Source organism: Jaculus jaculus, chromosome 7 (genome assembly GCF_020740685.1).
Source record: "Jaculus jaculus isolate mJacJac1 chromosome 7, mJacJac1.mat.Y.cur, whole genome shotgun sequence".
NCBI classification, from domain to species: Eukaryota; Metazoa; Chordata; class Mammalia; order Rodentia; family Dipodidae; genus Jaculus; species Jaculus jaculus.
In genome coordinates, this window is record NC_059108.1 from 90,189,128 (window position 1) to 90,206,711 (window position 17,584).

The 17,584-nt window shown below is 37.7% G+C and overlaps 1 pseudogene; it reads right to left on the reverse strand.

Moving 5' to 3' along the window:
• Positions 1 to 974: 974 nt before the first annotated feature.
• Positions 975 to 15,029, reverse strand: LOC101616867 (annotated as a pseudogene).
• Positions 15,030 to 17,584: the final 2,555 nt, after the last annotated feature.

The following is a 17,584-nucleotide window of genomic DNA, read 5'->3' on the forward strand; positions in this document are numbered from 1 at the left end:
AAACTCCTTCTTTCCAGTAAGACCCTCTTCAGCTTTGGTGACTTTTTGCACCCTATTCCCTCATCCATATTAAAATGTTGATGAGATAGTTGAGTCTTGTAGAGGTAGCTACAGCCACTGGCTTCCCAGCCTCTGGCTTTTACATTTTTTCTTTTTCTTTTTTCTTCCTTCCCTCTTTCTTTCTTTTCTTTCTTTCTTTCTTTCTTTTCTTTCTTTCTTTCTTTCTTTCTTTCTTTCTTTCTTTCTTTCTTTCTTTCTTTCTTTCTTTCTTTCTTTTGAGGTGTAAGTGAAATTTTATTGGGAAAGGAACTGCCAACTCAAATAGCAGCAAATGAAGAACAATTAAGGAAACTTCCTGTTGTCACAGACAAACATGACTTCCAAATTATGTAACTGAGGAGGTCTTTAGATTTCTGACCCCAAGCCCAGATACATTAAGTGCTTTCCCATTCAATAAAATACTTCAGAATTCCTACTAAAAAGGGATATACAGTAAGAGCATCAAAAAATTGCTTTCTGAAAGGAAATTCCCAAAGAGTCAGGGAGGGAATGTAGAAATTAAGAAGTTACAAGGAACACTCTTTAAATTGTATTTGACTACATTTTCATATCTTCACAGTAATACAAAACAGTCACTTGATAGAAGTGGCTCAGATGACTTAAATGCCAAATACATTTTTAGTCCTCTACATAAGTGTCTGGAAGTTACTTATGTTTATATAAAATGAAGCTATTAATACTTTTCTACAGCAGTAACTGCACACCAGGGAGGCCAAGACAAACACAAATCAAGGAATGGAGTTTTCCCAAAGATGCAGTGTGAAAAGACTATAAACAGTTGGTTCCATACACATGAATGGGTTTCTCTGCTATAGGAAACCTGAGTGGAGTAAGGACTGGAGATGTAAAAAGGTTTCCTTTATGGGAAGGAGGATGACACCATGTATGCCTTTAGTTTGGGGCACATTTGTTTCTTACTCTGATATCCATAATGTTAAGTCATCTCTGAGCAACTGCATGATGAGGGCGCTGTCTTCGTAGGAGTCTTCATTCAGTGTATCAAGGTCTGCCATGGCCTCATCAAAAGCCATTTTAGCCAGTGTGCATGCAAGCTCCAGCTTATTAAGGATCATACAGTAAAATGCAGAAAAGTTAAGGGCCAGACTCAGGGTGATTGGCTGCATGGGCTGCATCTCTTTCTGGCTTATATCAAATACCTCTTGGTAACCTCCTTGAGATTTATCTATCTTTTCCATCATCCCCACATGCAACTTCAGCAAGGTATCAGAAATAATTTCCCTTCATTTTCAGATAGAAGATCTCAGTCTCTGGATTAGTTGCATTGGCCATTAAGTATTTATCCAACAATTCCAGGACCATGGCGCAAATCGACCTTGGCTCGCACTCCACTTTCTCCTGATAGTCCTTTATCAGCTGCAACTTCTTGTTGGAGGTGTCGGTTTTCTGGTCAATGCTGGAGATGACCCTCCTGGCAGGAACCTGAGACCCCCCAAACACATTCTTGTACATCACCAAGAGCAGATTGTGCTCCTCCTTGGTCAGCTCAGAGCCCGGCTCCTTCATGGCCTTCATACAGTTGGCATAACGCTTGGCATGCTCGGCCAGTTTAGCCTTCTGGATCAGTTTGGTCCGGCGGGCCAGGGGTGGGGTCTTAATTTTTTTTTCTTCCTTTTCATCTGCAATGTTCTTTGAGCCTGGGAGAGTATGATATAGATGTTTTACTTAGTGCTGAGCGCTCAGCCTTCACTTATTCTCAGCAATCATTGACATCTGCAAAAAAAGGTTTCTCTGACTAAAGATGCCATCAGCACCAATCTGCAAACAACTTCCTGTGAAATTTAATAATATTGCTCTCAGAAGAAATTGGTTGTTATAGGAAAACCCCATGCAGTGGTATACCTCTCATTGAGTTGTTGGTCAGGGAAGTCTTTCAAGCCCCCTAAATGATACAGGCTATTCCCAAAACTCTTGAATGCCCACTAGAACTAGACAGTGAGACCCTGTTGCCAAAAACAGCACATGAGTCAATAGTAGGATAATGAAAACTCAAGCTGGAACTAAGCTGGAAGCCTCCTCCCTGTTGACTAGCAGCCATAGTGCAGGCTTCTAGGTGAGAAAATGCAACATATCTATCCAACTGATGAATATCCTTGTGTGCCACACAATTCACTAGCCAGCCAAGTGGTGCCTACTGCTGCAACCGTGGCATGACTGGTATGGGGGTAAACAATTGCTCTCTAGATTAGAGATCCACTCCGTGAGAGACAATACATGCATAGCACTAACAGCCTAACCCCAAATCTATAACTGGGAAGGTTATAATCCCTTGGGTGTGAGGGGCCACTACTGTTGACTAATTAAATGGATATGCTGTGCCATCAAATTAACAACTTTTTAAGGCACAGGAGATTTATTGAGAGGAAGTGAAAAGTGGTTACCCCAGAATTTCAAGGCAAGCAATCAGGGTTTCTGCCAGCATACAAAGATTACAAAGGGGAAATAAAAAAGAAGTTTCATCTTTTGAGCTAGAACTCAGAAAAGCAATCAGGCTCTGCAGTGATGGTCTGTGAACAACTGCATTGAGGGAGGGGCTTCTGCAAATTTAAGTGCACTATCTCATTAAGGAGATAAATGTTCCTCCAACTTCTTCAGTGTGTCTTTAGGTCAGAAGAGATCACATGGTCTGGTGGTACAGAGGCTCAGTTGTATTGACTCTTTAGGGAGGACTTTCTCCATGCTGGTAAATATTCTGGTTCTATAAGTCTGAGCACCTTTGATCCTGTATATAAGTGAAATAATGCTATTTGTCCTTCTGTAACTAGTTGATTTCTGTTAGCATTGTGTTCTATATATTCATCAATGTCGATCCATGTTACAGAATTTCCTTCTTTTAAAGGATGAATTGTAGTAGTAACCCATTGTATGTGAATTCCACATTGTTTTCTTCATTAATTCTTTGATGGGCATATAGATTGTTTTCTTAACTTCAGTAAATAATGGTGCAATAAACATGGGAGTACTAATATTTCCTTAAGGTCCTAATGTGAACTCTTTGTAGTATATTCCCACAAGTATGATACTGGATCATATGGTATGCTAGTCTTAATTTTTTGAGAAATTTTCATACCGTTTTCCATAGAAGCCACACCATTTTGTAGTGCCATTGAGGGAATTCAGGAACTTATTTCTCTGTGGCCTAACCATCATTTGTTGGCTTTTGTTTTATTACATATATAATATCTATCCTGGGCTGGGGAACTGGCTCAGAAGTTTACTCACAAGCTTGCCAAAATAAGTTTGTTCTTCCCTAACTCCCACATAAGGCCAGATTTAAAGTGGTAGATGCCTCTGTAATCCTAATGTGCCCATAGCAGCAGAAGGCAGAGCCAGGAAATCTTGAAGAATGTGAGCCAACTACAGTGGCATTCACAGCAGCAAACATAAAACAGTCCCTGTCTCAAAGAAGGTGAATGGAGAGGACTACAGACACTTAGAGCTTATCACCTGACCTCTACCCATGTGCTATGGGGTGCCCATGTCCATACATGAAACAGTGTTTTTCAAAGTACAAATAGCCATCTTAACAAAGATGTGGTTTTTATTTCCATTTTCCTAATAAATAGTGACACTGTATATATCTGTAGACAATTTTTCAGAGATTCCAAGAAAGAAACTTTTTTACAGCAAAGGGAAATAGCAGTTTCCAAATAAGTATGCATACAAAGACCATCAGCTAAAAACAATCTCTTCTAAAGGTGTTCATAGTAACATAAAACTTTATATTACTTTATCCTGAGTGAGTGAAAGAGAAAAGGAGAAAACTTCAAATGTTGGTAATGGCAAAATAATCCATGAAGTCTTTAGATGAAATATCAAGAAGCGATCAGTTTATTTTTGCAACTATTTAATATGACCCTACCATTACTATTTTTACAGGCCTCTTAAAACTTCTACCTGCCTCCTCTCTAGCCTTGCAATTCCTCTCCAAGCCTGCCAACAAACAGCTGGTATAGTTCACAAGGGAATCTGGGAAAATTATTGCATGACCTTGAGATCAATCAATGATCTGAGAGATAGAAAAGAAGTCATTATCCTTTTTAAACTTTCACAGTAGCTTCTGACTCACACTCTTTTGTCCTGATCTTCCTATTTGAATCTGAGTCTAAGGTAACCATCACTTCCTCAATTGTAAAATGGATTTTCTTTTTCTTCCTTTTTAAATACTTTTAAAATATGAACATTGAGATCCAGGGCAAAATTGAGAGGGAGGGGTAAAGTGTCCTTATATATCCCTGTCCAGACACAGATATCCTTCTCCATGGCCAGAATCTCAGGGTGATAAATTTGATGAAATGCCACTGACATTAGTCACCACCCAAAGTCCATTGTTTCCAATACAGTTCACCCTTGTGTTGTTCATAGAAGCTTCAGCAAATAATTTAGACTTATAGCCACCCTGACAGAGTACCAAACAAAATAAACATCCTTTTGTGTGATTCTGAAATTGTGTTCTCCTTAAGAATAAATACTAAGGAAATACTTAGGGAGTATTTCTATTACACTACAACTCTTCTGTTCTTTAAAATTTATCCATGTCCTCTCATTAACAGATAGCACATTTTCTCTTATAGTTGCATATTATTCACCATGTGAACATCTCCCAGTATATTTGTCCTTTCACCTACTAAGGAACATCTTAGTTGCTTCCATGTTTGGGCAATTATTAATACAGCTACTATACACACCTGGGTAATACCAGAAAACATGACCACTAAATAACATACTAAAAGTAAGGTTTTTTTTTCCTTATATTTGTTTTTATTTGAGAGAGAGAGAGAGAGAGAGAGAGAGAGAGAGAGAGAGAGGGAGAGAAAGAAAGAGAAAGAGAAAGAGAAAGAGAAAGAGAAAGAGAAAGAGAAAGAGAAAGAGAAAGAGAAAGAGAAAGAGAAAGAGAAAGAGAGAGAGAGAGAATGGGCATGCTAGGGCCTCCAGCCACTTCAAACAAACTCCAGATGCATGTGCCCCCTTGTGCATCTGGCTAACATGGGTCCTGGGGAATCAAACCTGGGTCCTTTGTCTTTGCAGGCAAATGGCTTAGCTGCTAAGCCATCCCACCAGCCTTTGTTGTTGTTCTTGTTGTTTTGTTTATTGTTTATTTGATCTGGGGTCTTGCTTTAGCCCAGGCTGACCTGAAATTCACTATGTAATCTCAGGATGGCCACAGATTCTTGGCAATCCTCCTATCTCTGCCTCCTAAGTACTAGGATTAAAGGTGTGTGCCATCATGCTCAGATTTTTAAATATTTTTATTTATTTATTTGTAAGCAGAAATAGATAGAGATAAGACATGGGGAGAGAGATAGACAGAGAGAGAGAGGAAGAGAGAAAAAAAGAGAGATGGGCAATGGGTGTGATAAAGTCTACAGCCTCTGAAAACCAACACCAGACACATGTGCCACTGTGAATCTGGCTTTATGTGGGTATTGGAGAATCAAACCTGGGTCCTTAGGCTTTGTAAGCAAGTGCCTTAACTAATGAGCAATTTCTGAAGTCTCTTTAGTTTTTTAAATAATTATTTTCCTTTTTATTGAAAACTTTAATATATGACCATACATTAATTTGATTATGTTCCTTCCCATCTTTTAATCTTTTTGGACCCTTTTTTCTGTTTCCCATTCCTTAAAGGTTCTCCTCTTTCAAGGTAACCCTCCTTCTGTCTTGTTGTATTCCTATAGTCTTTTTGACCTGCTCCATCCTCCATGTCAGCATGTGGACATGTTGCTGTGGGGCTATTGGTAACCACCACAGGGTAGGGTCATAAATGCACCAGTAGATTCATGTTGGGAAGACAGTGTCCTACATTACGCCTATGCACCCAGTGGCTCTTGCATTCTGTCTTCCCACTCTTTCACATTGTTCCTTGAGCCTTGAAGGGCATGGTAGAAATCTCTATCAGTTCTGAGCTCCTGATAGCCTCTTATTTTCTACTATGATGAATTTTGACTCATCTCAGTGTCTACCACCATCTTCATAGAAACAGTTCCACAACTGTCTGTACAATGTGACCTGAGCCCTAAAAGGTGTGATAGAGATGACTCCTACAGTGCTAAACCCTAGGTCATCTCTTCTTGTTATTTTGATGAATTTCTTAGTATTTGGTTCCATCTGTAAAAAATGAAGGTTCTCTAACCAAAAAGGAGATCAGGATTAATCAAAGGCTGTGTATGGTTGTTGTAGTCAGTTCTATATTGCTGGGATGAACCTCCAAACAGACATAGTTTATGGGAGGAAGGGATTTATTTCAGGCTTACAGATGCAAGGGAAGTTTGATAATGGCAGAAGAGACTGGCTTCCTTTCACAGATCCAAGCCCCAAGATACCATCAAACAGCCAGCATCACAAGTAAGCACAGACAGACAGCAAACACAGCAGGGACCTAGGCAGAGCTCAGACTACTCTTTCATATCTTTAGGCTGGAACTCAGGTCCACTGCCAGTGACATGCCCTCCTATAGCAGTCTTCCTCCTAGGGGCTAAAGCTTTATATTCAATTTTAATAAAATACCTCAAATCTTTGGGGTACATTCAAACTAAAACAATGGGCATAACATCTCTGTTCACTTAAATGTCAGTGTTAGCTTCCCTCTGGGGTCTATGATCTTCCAAGCCATAGGCTTTTGATTCAGTTCTCAGTAACAAGTGTGAATTCCTTCCCATTGAGTAGAACTCATATCCAATCAGAAAGCAGCTGATTGCTCCCCCCACACACATAACTTATGTTTCAGGTGGGTACATCATCCCTGTGTGATTGATTTTGTAGCATGCAGGATCCACTGCTTCTTAGACTGTTGACAACTATTTTTCCCCCAGAAGTTCATACTATGGCAGCTATTGATCAGGGAGCTGGCTTCCATCTCAGTTCAAACTTGATTTTTGAGTGTCCTGCAACCATAGCCTGTGGTGCCTTCAGCAGTCGGGTCTTCTCATCTTGTTCTAGTAGATAATCAAGTGTCTTTGGCATGAAATAAGACAATTAAAACAGGTTCTAAAACAGTATTTTACATCTTTTGAAAGCTGTAAACCATGCATATATAGGTAATATAATATTTTATTAGCAGTGAGCTTGTATAGATGATTTTAAAAACATTTTTAGACTAAATAGGGCTTTATAATCATTATGGGTCTTTAAAATATTAAAGATGCTATGTAGTTTTTTGAATATTTTATTTTTATTAATTTATTTATTTATGAGAGAGAGAGAGAGAGAATAGGCACATGGGGGCCTTTAGCCATTGTAAACAAACTCAAAACATGTGCCACCTTGTGCATCTGATTTATGTGGGCTCTGGGAAGTCAAACCTGGGTCTTTAGTCCTCACAGGCAAGTTCCTTAAACACTAAACCATCTCTCCAGCCCCAAGATTCTATGTAGTTTAAAAGACTGCAACTATTGTGTTGCATTGTAAGGGTACAATAAATACAAAGAAATTGAATGAAATTTAGATATGAGGAAAATTATAAATAGTAAGTAAAAATAGAATTCTTATTGGAGTAAATGCTTATCCATCATTCCTACCACAATGAACAGTTGGGTATTCCAGAAATAATCAAGTGAATTATTATAAGTCTTTTGCTTACTGCTAAAACTTCAGAATGACTGGCCATTAAGTTTTGAGGATAATGGCATGGTATTCCCACAAGCTAAGAGTTTTATTTGACATTTTAGAAAGTAGAACTGAGGAGAAAGTCCAAATATGGAGAAAATTTAAATATAAGTTTTAAAATCCAGATTTCCAGTAAGGAAATCTGTTTTGTTAAAAAAAAAAAAAGTCAAGACATATGCTATTCTCATTGAAAGTATTGGGTCTAACATCACGTTGATTTCAATACCAAAGTAACCTTCCAGCTATAATTTTATGCAATATCCTGCTACTTAATTCACTTTAAAAGATTATTCAGATAACTACATATAAAAATGGCATTAAGATACATAACCAATACCATTCTGACTGTTAACAAATTCTAGAGTTTTCTAGAACTGGATAATTGATTTCTTTGCCATGAAGATCAGCTGCTAATCTATCAAAAATAGTTCAGATGTTATTAGTGATTATAAAATTAGGGAAATATTTTTATTATCCTCTCCCATTATTTTCTCTTTCTACTTTCGTACTTATTTGGACCCCATCCCAAGACAATGAAGTATGGAATAAAAGTAAAATTAAAAGAAATAGTTTTTGCTAATTGTTCAAAATAGCTGAAAGATTTGAAGAGAAAGTTAAAGCCAATTTTAAGGAAAGAATTCTTCAGGAATCTGAATTTTGACAAAGTTGATAAGTGACATGAATCCTCTGGGAAATTGACCTCTTGTATGATAGTTCTTTTAACACTAGGTTTCTTTTTGGACTTATGTAGAGAGATGACCTAGTCCAGACTTGAAGGCAGTGGGTGGAGGTTGTGATAAGGGCTCACTAACACTGGAAGTTCAATGGTAACCCTGGAATCACAATGGTAATTTATATTTAACAATAAGTTATGCATGCACAATTTTCCAACATTCAAGTTTTCTTATTCATTTTCAATTTTAGAGTACCTGCTTGAAACAAGAAATACTATATTGGTTTTGAATCAGAAATGTGTGTAATTGTAGTAATGTGTAGTTAATTGTGTAAACATGGTTCCAAAATATATTGCTGCCCACTTGGCATCAAGCCCTGCTGGAATGCAAACATCTTCTCGTCTGAGTTACTAGTATTCCTCAGTAGCAATCAAGAATCAACTGCTCTGTGATTTGACTTTGGGTTGAAGTATGGAGTATGTGAGTTTTACAAAATGGCATTATCCCGAAGATGATTATAACTTCTAAACCTAGACTTCTTGGGAAATAAGGCCATAAATTTTTAAAAAGTGCTAGTGTACAAGGCAAGTGAAGTGAAAACTTTTAGCATTGCAATGATCAGTATATTTATGAGTTGGATATGAATTTGATTATTTGTCATCAGTTTTCAAATCATTGGTTATACAGCTGGGTAGGCATAAGTAATAGATGTCTTGGTTTTTATCAAATATTAAACATCTATCTCAAAAGTTTCTTTCATAAAATATACTGAATTGCCAAGATCACACTGTGTAATTGTATTTAAATGTGTTACTCTTCATATTTAAGTGTTAGTATGTTGATGAGTTTTGGACTACTAAATACCATTGGAGAAAATTATTTGTTAATGTTAATGACATTGATGTCATGGGTAGGTTTACAAGGTATAAGTCTCATTGAGTTATGTGTAATTTATCCCAGAACTGACAGCTGCCTACTATAGCTTGATTATGTTCATGATAGCTTGCTGATTACAGACAGTGGCATCAAAAAGTGATGATTATTTTCCATCATGTAAATAACAATCAGCAAATTTCCTCAGTGTTTTATGAATTTTGACAGTTATTACACTAATATTATACAACAATACCATTGTAAGTATAACCAGAAAATTATCTCCTACTATGAATAAGAAATATCAATTTCAGAGCTGGAGAGATGGCTTAGTGGTAAAGACACTTGGCTATAAACCCAAATGACACAAATTTGATTCCCTAGGACCCAGGTAAGTCAGATGCACAAGATGGCACATGCATCTGGAGTTTGTTTGCAGCAGTTGAAAACCCTGGCATGCCCATTTTCTCTCTCTCTCTCAAATAAATAAACAACTTTTTTAAAAAAGATTAACTTGGGCTGGAGAGATGGCTTAGCAGTTAAACTCTTGCCTGTGAAGCTTAAGGACCCCGGTTCGAGGCTCGGTTCCCCAGGTCCCACGTTAGCCAGATGCACAAAGGGTCGCATGCATCTGGAGTTCGTTTGCAGAGGCTGGAAGCCCTGGCGCACCCATTCTCTCTCTCTCTCCCTCTATCTGCCTTTCTCTCTGTGTCTGTTGCTCTCAAATAAATAAAAAAAAAAAGATTAACTTAAAAATGAAATATCAATTTCATAAATGAATAACTACAGACAATTATGGTAAAAGGCACCAGAAGTTGTATATGTATGACAAATGTTTGCAGATAAGTTCTCTTCTTCTTTCTTTGAAGACTCCTAATGTACTAGGAGATGATCATACAATTTTAAATACGCATTTTTCTACTAAAATTGTGATTAGTTATTTCAAAAAAAATTTTTTTGAGAAGGATCTTGCTCTAGGCCAGGCTGATCTGGAATTCACCATGCAGTCTCAGGGTGGCCTCAAACTCATGGTGATCCTCCTACCTCTGCTTCCCAAGTGCTGGGATTAAAGGTATGCACTACTAGGCCTGGCTTTATTTCAACTAGTTTTAATATTAAAATCTTAAAATTGAATAGAAGCTTAATTCATTTACATTGTACTAGACAACTAATCAAAGTACATGCCTATTTAGAAAACATAAAGGAAATGCCATTTCATGAAGAACATCTGGTGGGGCACACAGTGTACCTTATACCATCCATCTACTAGAGTGAAGGTGGAACAATGAGACCGTTTAGGTCAATTGATTTATACAAATCAAAAGTTGAAAAGGCTAAATACCATGACATATTAGCTTGTAACATTCACCCCCCAAAAGATGACATCAAAATCTTAGTGCGATTGTGCTAAGAACCTTAGCTAGCCTTGAATAACATCACGTTTCATTTCAAGTCCTTATATGTTTTGGAGTAGGATCTACTGCTTGTTTATTCAATTATTTCTTTTCCACAACTTCTGTCTGTTTATCTAGTGGTACTAACTTCTAGACAATTCTTTCCTAATTTTACTTAAATTAAGAATATTAAGAAAAAAATTACAGTTTATTTAAATTCATATTTCTTATTTTTAACCAGGATTTTCTTAATTAAACCAAGGTGAATCTAGGAAATGTAAATCTACAATTAACAGGTATAACCTGGAAGAACTATTGTAGTTTTTGAGAGATATTAAACCTCTTTTAGTATTTATTTCTTTTAGAATGAATTTCCATACTAAAAAGAAAAATTCATCATGATGTTAAGAGGAAAAAAGATACACAAATGGAAAGGAAGAAATTTTATTTTTCAAGAGCATTCTCTTCAGATAGTATGAAAGCTATATAATCTAAAATTGGTAGCCATATACAAATTCCAACACTGTGTGTGGAAATGATATGCACTAAAGCATATTTTCTAGGACACTGGGCTTTATGGTTTAGTAGGTGGCTTTTGGGATGGGGAGATGGATCAATGGATCAAATGCATGCCGTGCAAGTGTTAAGTCTGTAATTCAGATCCCCAGAACCCAAGTAAATGCCAAATAGATGTGATAGCCTGCCTATAATGCCAGAGCTCTGAAGCCAGAGACAAAGGATCCCTAGACTAAACTGGATACACTAGCTGAATTGGCAAGCACTGAGATCAAGTGAGACACCATGCCTCAATAAAACAAAAACTACAGAGAATCAGGAAAGATATCTGACATCTACATGGACAGGCATACACATGCCCATGTACCTGCACATACATGCTCCCATGTGCTTATGATATGCATACCCACACATATATAAACATGCAAAAAATGTAGTTGACTCTTGATACACATAATCATTAAATATCTCCTTGACAGTTTATAGAATTCATTAAAAGGTTAGTACATCTCAGAATGATATATTGTGGGAAAAATGGTGCTATTATTTAGACAATTATGTGTCTCTCAGTGAAGTTAACAGGAAAATGGAATGGCTATCAACATGGATGGAAATAATAATAGCAAAGTGTCTTTAGAACAGTGAGGTTGAATTCCTTACTATCAGATTTGAAAGGTAATTACTTGAACATGTGGCCAAATTACATGGCACCAATTCAACTTGTGTAGTTGTATGGTTCAGACATTTTGTCAACCAGCACATTGTGCTTTCTATATAAGTCTGATGAATAAAATCTCTTCTAGATAATTCCTGATGAAGTGTGATATGTGTTTTATTGGCTATGGGGACAATTATGAGCATTGTTTTGTCAGTATATAATCTTATAGAGTGCTATTTAATTGGAATAAATAAGCTGACCTAACTGTACTTTATAACTTGAACATAAAGTATAAATACAGAGATAAAGTTTCCTCTGCTAACGACCATATTTGAATAATTGATCCAATTAAGCTTTTAAAGAATGACCTTATTTTGGAGCTTGAGCTTATTCTCTTAAATATATAAGGTCTAATTTTGTTTAAGTATAGGTAGGCAAATGTATGACTAATTAACTTGGTTCCTTGTAGAAATCAATGGGTTCATCTAACTGATGTCAGGTTGGGTGCAAATAATCTATCACTGGACATTTTCTGCTGTCATGTAAGTGGAATACAAGTCTTAGGCATTACAAGTGAGTTTTCATTAGTGATAGCAGCTAGAGTAATATTGCAAAATGAAGGTCAGACTATCTGTCCTGTACTCAAAACCCTTTATTTCTACATACCAGGTGGTATCTTAGGTTAGATCACAACCAGGACACAATAGAAGGATATTAGTAGCACAACTGTTAATTACAAATGATTTCTAATTAGCTACTAGTCTTATATCAGTATTCATTTCTTAGTTTTGAACAATTCATTATGGTGATACAAGACATTAACATTACAAGATAAAATGAAGGCTTAATAGGATTTCTCTGAAATCTCAGTCATTTCCCCATATATTTAAAATTACTTAGAAATGAAAAAGTCATCAAGTTAAGACAAAACGAATCTCCTTTTGCTTCGCACATCACTCCCAGTAAAACCCAAGGACCTTGCGTTGGCCTCCAAGGCCTTTCATGTCTCCTGATGTTGACTCTCATGACTCTGTTCCATGCTTACTCCCCATCAGCCTTGTTGTCCTCCTTGGATTTCTTCAGTACACCAAGGTGATGCTATCTTAGAGCCTTTGCTTCTGCTTCTTGTCTCCTAGAAGCACTCTTTCTCTAGATATGCAGGAAGCTCACTGCATTACTTACCTTTCTTATTACTGTGAAATAAAAACCCTGGCAGAGGGCTGGAGAGATGGCTTAGCAGTTAAGCGCTCGCCTGTGAAGCCTAAGGACCCCGGTTCAAGGCTTGGTTCCCCAGGTCCCACGTTAGCCAGATGCACAAGGGGGCGCACATGTCTGGAGTTCGTTTGCAGAGGCTGGAAGCCCTGGCGCGCCCATTCTCTCTCTCCCTCCCTCTATCTAGCTTTCTCTCTGTCTCTGTCACTCTCAAATAAATAAATAAAATATTAAAAAAAAAAACCCTGGCAGAAGCAGCCTAAGAGAAGAAGGACTTAGTTTTTCTCATGCTTTCAGAGGATTGTAGTGCATCACATTCATGAAGGCATGGCAGAATGGCTTAGTCTGCTGCAATGGGAATTAGCTTATTCACACAGCCAGATGAGCAGTAGAGAATGCTAGACCAAAGCCAGAGATGGATAAAATCTGCAAAAGCATACACCTAGTGTTTGGCTATCTATCAGTCCTACCTCTCAAAGGTTCCACAGACCTCAAAATAGCACTAAAACCTGGGGTCCATTATTTCAAAATATCAGCCTGTGGGCACATCATCTCAGATTCAAATTATGACCCCAACCATCTCATGTCCTTCCGGGCTTTACATAAAGAGCTCAGTGAGGGCATCTGGGCCTTGTCTGTTTTCTCTGCTAAAAAGAATATTGTTTTTGTACGTATCTTGCTTACTGCTTTATTGGCTATGTTTAATGTTAAATTAAATAAGATAAATCATGAACGATAGCTGCATTCAATAGTCTCTGGGGCACTAAATCACATTTATAATCATTTAATAACATAAAGTCATAATTTTTAATCAAAATTCCACTTTTCAGTACCTTATTCCTGTAACGATTTGTGTTTGTTCTTATTGATAGGAATCACGCAAATGTTATAGTTTAGTTTGAGCCTTGAACAGTTTCCTGAGAGAGTATATTTTTTTCCTCTTAGACTAATTAATTGATATGACAATTCCTCACAATATATGAGAGAAATAGATTGCCAGCCTTCATATTTTAAAATGTTCTCTTCTACTGTAACCTTTTAACTACATGTACCATTACTCATTGCTTCTGTCTGTAATGGGGTGTTAGGGGTCCAGGGAAATCCTTGAACCCAAACCCTACGTTCAATTTTTTTTTGTTTTTATTTTTATTTATTTATTTGAGAGTGACAGAGAAAGAGGCAGACAGAGAAAGAAAGAAAGACAATGAGCACACCAGGGCCTCCAGCCACTGCAAATGAACTCCAGATGCATGCGCCCCTTGTGCATCTGGCTTACTTGGGTCCTGGGGAATTGAGCCTCAAACTGGGTCCTTAGACTTTACAGGCAAGTGCTTAACCACTAAGCCAGGCCCTTAGGTTCATTTCCAATTTTAATCAAAGTATTGAATAAAAAGAGAAGGATAATTATTAAGTTATTATATTTATTGAGGGAAGTACAGAACCAAGGCAAGGCACCCACATGGCTAGAGATCCCATGTGGAGGGCCTGGAAAAACCATGGGACAAAAAAAGAGAAAAGAAAGTTCTAGGAGCTCCTGCCATTTGGGATGCTGGAGAGGATTAAGAACCCATGTGGAGAGTAAGGGCTAGGGTGGACCATCATTTGGCTTAATCTGGCTGGGCCACAGGCCCAGCTGAGGGAAAAACTCACCCACAGCTACAAGTTCCCAAGTGGTCAGAGAGCCTGTCCTCCCCTGCAAAGGTATTTATAGCCCTATAGTGGTGGGCTGTCTTTCTGTTTAGGTGAACCACAGGAACAGCTGGTAGGTTAGTGCTAGGGGCTATCTTAGGAAAAGGCTAGACCTGACACCAACTTCCAGGGACTGAACTTGACCAAGAACAATGTTTAAATCCTATGAAAGACCTATCTCCCAGAAAGGGTCCAGGTTGTTTGTGTAAAAACAGGTCTAGGGAACTAGGTAAGAGATTAAGCAAGATCATCTTTGATTTCTAGCAAGTGCAAACTTTTCTGCCTTTTTATACCTTCAGAAATCCAATCACCTCCTCTCATATCTGCCATCATGCGACTTGATTGGATTTTTAATTCAAATGAACAATTTAATGTAGGCTGAAAAATGAGATTCCAGAAAGGTATCAGAGTACCAAACTCATTTCAGTTATACTGTTCCACACACCCAATGATCATGTAGATTTTAGTATGGTGATATCAATAATGTGTGCTAAGGCTATTTTTAATTCAAAAATTGCACTTTTGATAAATTTCATACTATATTTACATATCAGAAAAGCATTTATTACTGAAGATGCATATTCATGATGAAGTCAAAATTTTATCCAGATGCTATGTGAGCAAGCATTATACCTGTGTCCTGGTGATGATGTGAGCTTCATGTAATTAAAGGAGTGTGTATCATCAGCATCGAGTCTCCACCTCCCACTCAAAATGATCAGGAAGCACATGTTCAAATGACAGTGTTCCAGGATTCTTTCCCAGCTTATTCTATAAAGACAAAAAAATCTTATTTTCTTTGCTTTCTATATCTTTACTCTGGGCAGTATTATCACACTGTCTAGTTATTTGTGAAAGGTCACAAGCTGCTGGGAGGCAGACACCATGTTTGCAAATAGATATTTTGGAAATCTTGTCTGAAAGACAAACCTCCTCTGCTTTCCAGTCTGACTTTATCTCATGTGTTTTACATTTCCTTGGTAGTTCCCTGTGGAGGTGTGACTCGTGTGTGTTTGCCACTCTCTAGGATGTGACTCAGCCTGGCCAGGAAACTTGGAACAATTTAGACCTTCCAGGTGTTTTCTTAGATTGTTCTACCCCTTCTTGAACTTCCTTTCCTTCTTAACAATATTTTTTACAGTTTTTGGTGCCAATATTATTCATGATATGGAAGAAAAATCGGGTTCTAAGTAACAAGACATTTCAGAAGTGGTAAAAAGCAAGATTTAGAGACAAGTTATATTCAAAGGCTGAGGGAAGCATGGAACTGGAGACAATTTCTAGAATTTTTATTTGGGTGTCATATCAGCAATATCAGCAGAAACATTTGGAAGGAAGGAGTGAAAGAGGGAGGGAGAACAGGAGAGTTTTTTGTCACATGATTTTAGAGGTTAAAACAGCCCAAGATCATTGTAGATAGCAAGACTCTCAAGAGTTGATGGTGGAACTCTAGCCCCAGTTCAAAGCCTGAAGACCAGGAGAGCAAATCCATGCAAATTCCAATCCATGTGTGAACCCACAACCAAGAGAAGACTGATATCTTAACTCACAGGAGTCAAACAGATGGTAAATTCTCTCCTATACAGTCTTCTTGCTTGGCTCGGACCTTCAACAAATTGTATGTGGCCCACCCTCCATGGGATGTCAATCTGCACTACTCAGTCTATGAGAGAAATGTTAATCGCATCCATAAACATACTCACAGACACTCCAAGAATTATGTTCAGTCAAATATCTTGACATTCCATGGCATAGTCAGGTTGGCACATAAAACTGACCACCACAGAGTATTAGAGTGAATTATGATATTTTTACTAGTTGGAAGTAAAGAAAGACTTGACATTTAAACATGGAGAGTTTAAGGAATATACAACTAGAAGTATTAGTGAACAACTAGGAAAGTCTTTCAGAAATCAAATTTAGATTTGGCAAAATTTAATGTTAGTATATAGATTCATTAACTCTATTCATTTATTATTATAAGGATAGATAGACAGTGAAAATATAAAAGCTAACAAAATAGGGCCAGTGAGATAGCTCAGTACTTGCCACATAAGCATGAGTACCTGAGTTTGAATCACCAGAACCCACATTCAAAAGCCAATTCTGAAGCAGGCTTCAGTAATCCCAGAATTTCTATAGAAAGATGGGAGGCAGAGACAGAAGAATCCCCTAAAATCTGCTGGGCCACTTATCCTAGAGAAACTCAGTTGGGTAGAAGGAGAAACTGGCTCAGACAAGGTGGAAGGTAAGGACTGATACAAGAGTGCCATAGCATACACATGTAGCCTACACACACAAAATTAACAAAAGACTCATTATTTATTTAATCTTTTGACACTTTTTTTCCTTATTTAAGGTAAAGAAATAAGGAGGGAGGAAGGAATGGAGGGAGGGAGGGAGGCAGAGAGAGAGAGAGAGAGAGAGAGAGAGAGAGAGAGAGAGAGAGCATGCCAGGGTCTCCAGCCACAGCAAATGAACTCCAGATGCATGCGACCCCTTGTGCATCTAGCATACATGGGTCCTGGGAAATTGAACCTGGGTTCATTGGCTTGGCAGGTAAGTGACTTAACTGCTAAGCCATTTCTCCAGTCCCAATTCTTATTTATTTATTTATTTATTTATTTATTTATTTATGAGAGAGAATGGACACATCAGGGCCTCTAGCTGCTGCAGGGGAACTCCAGGCATATGTGCCCCCTTGTGAATCTGGCTCACATGGTTCCTGAGGAATTGAACCTGATTCTTTGATTTTACAGTCAGGTGCCTTAACCACTAAGCCATCTCTCCAGCCCAAAATAAAAGCAATTCTTATCCAAAATTTAGTTGAATTATGTGATAGTAGAAAAAAATAAATTATCAAACAAATATAAAGAAATTATTCC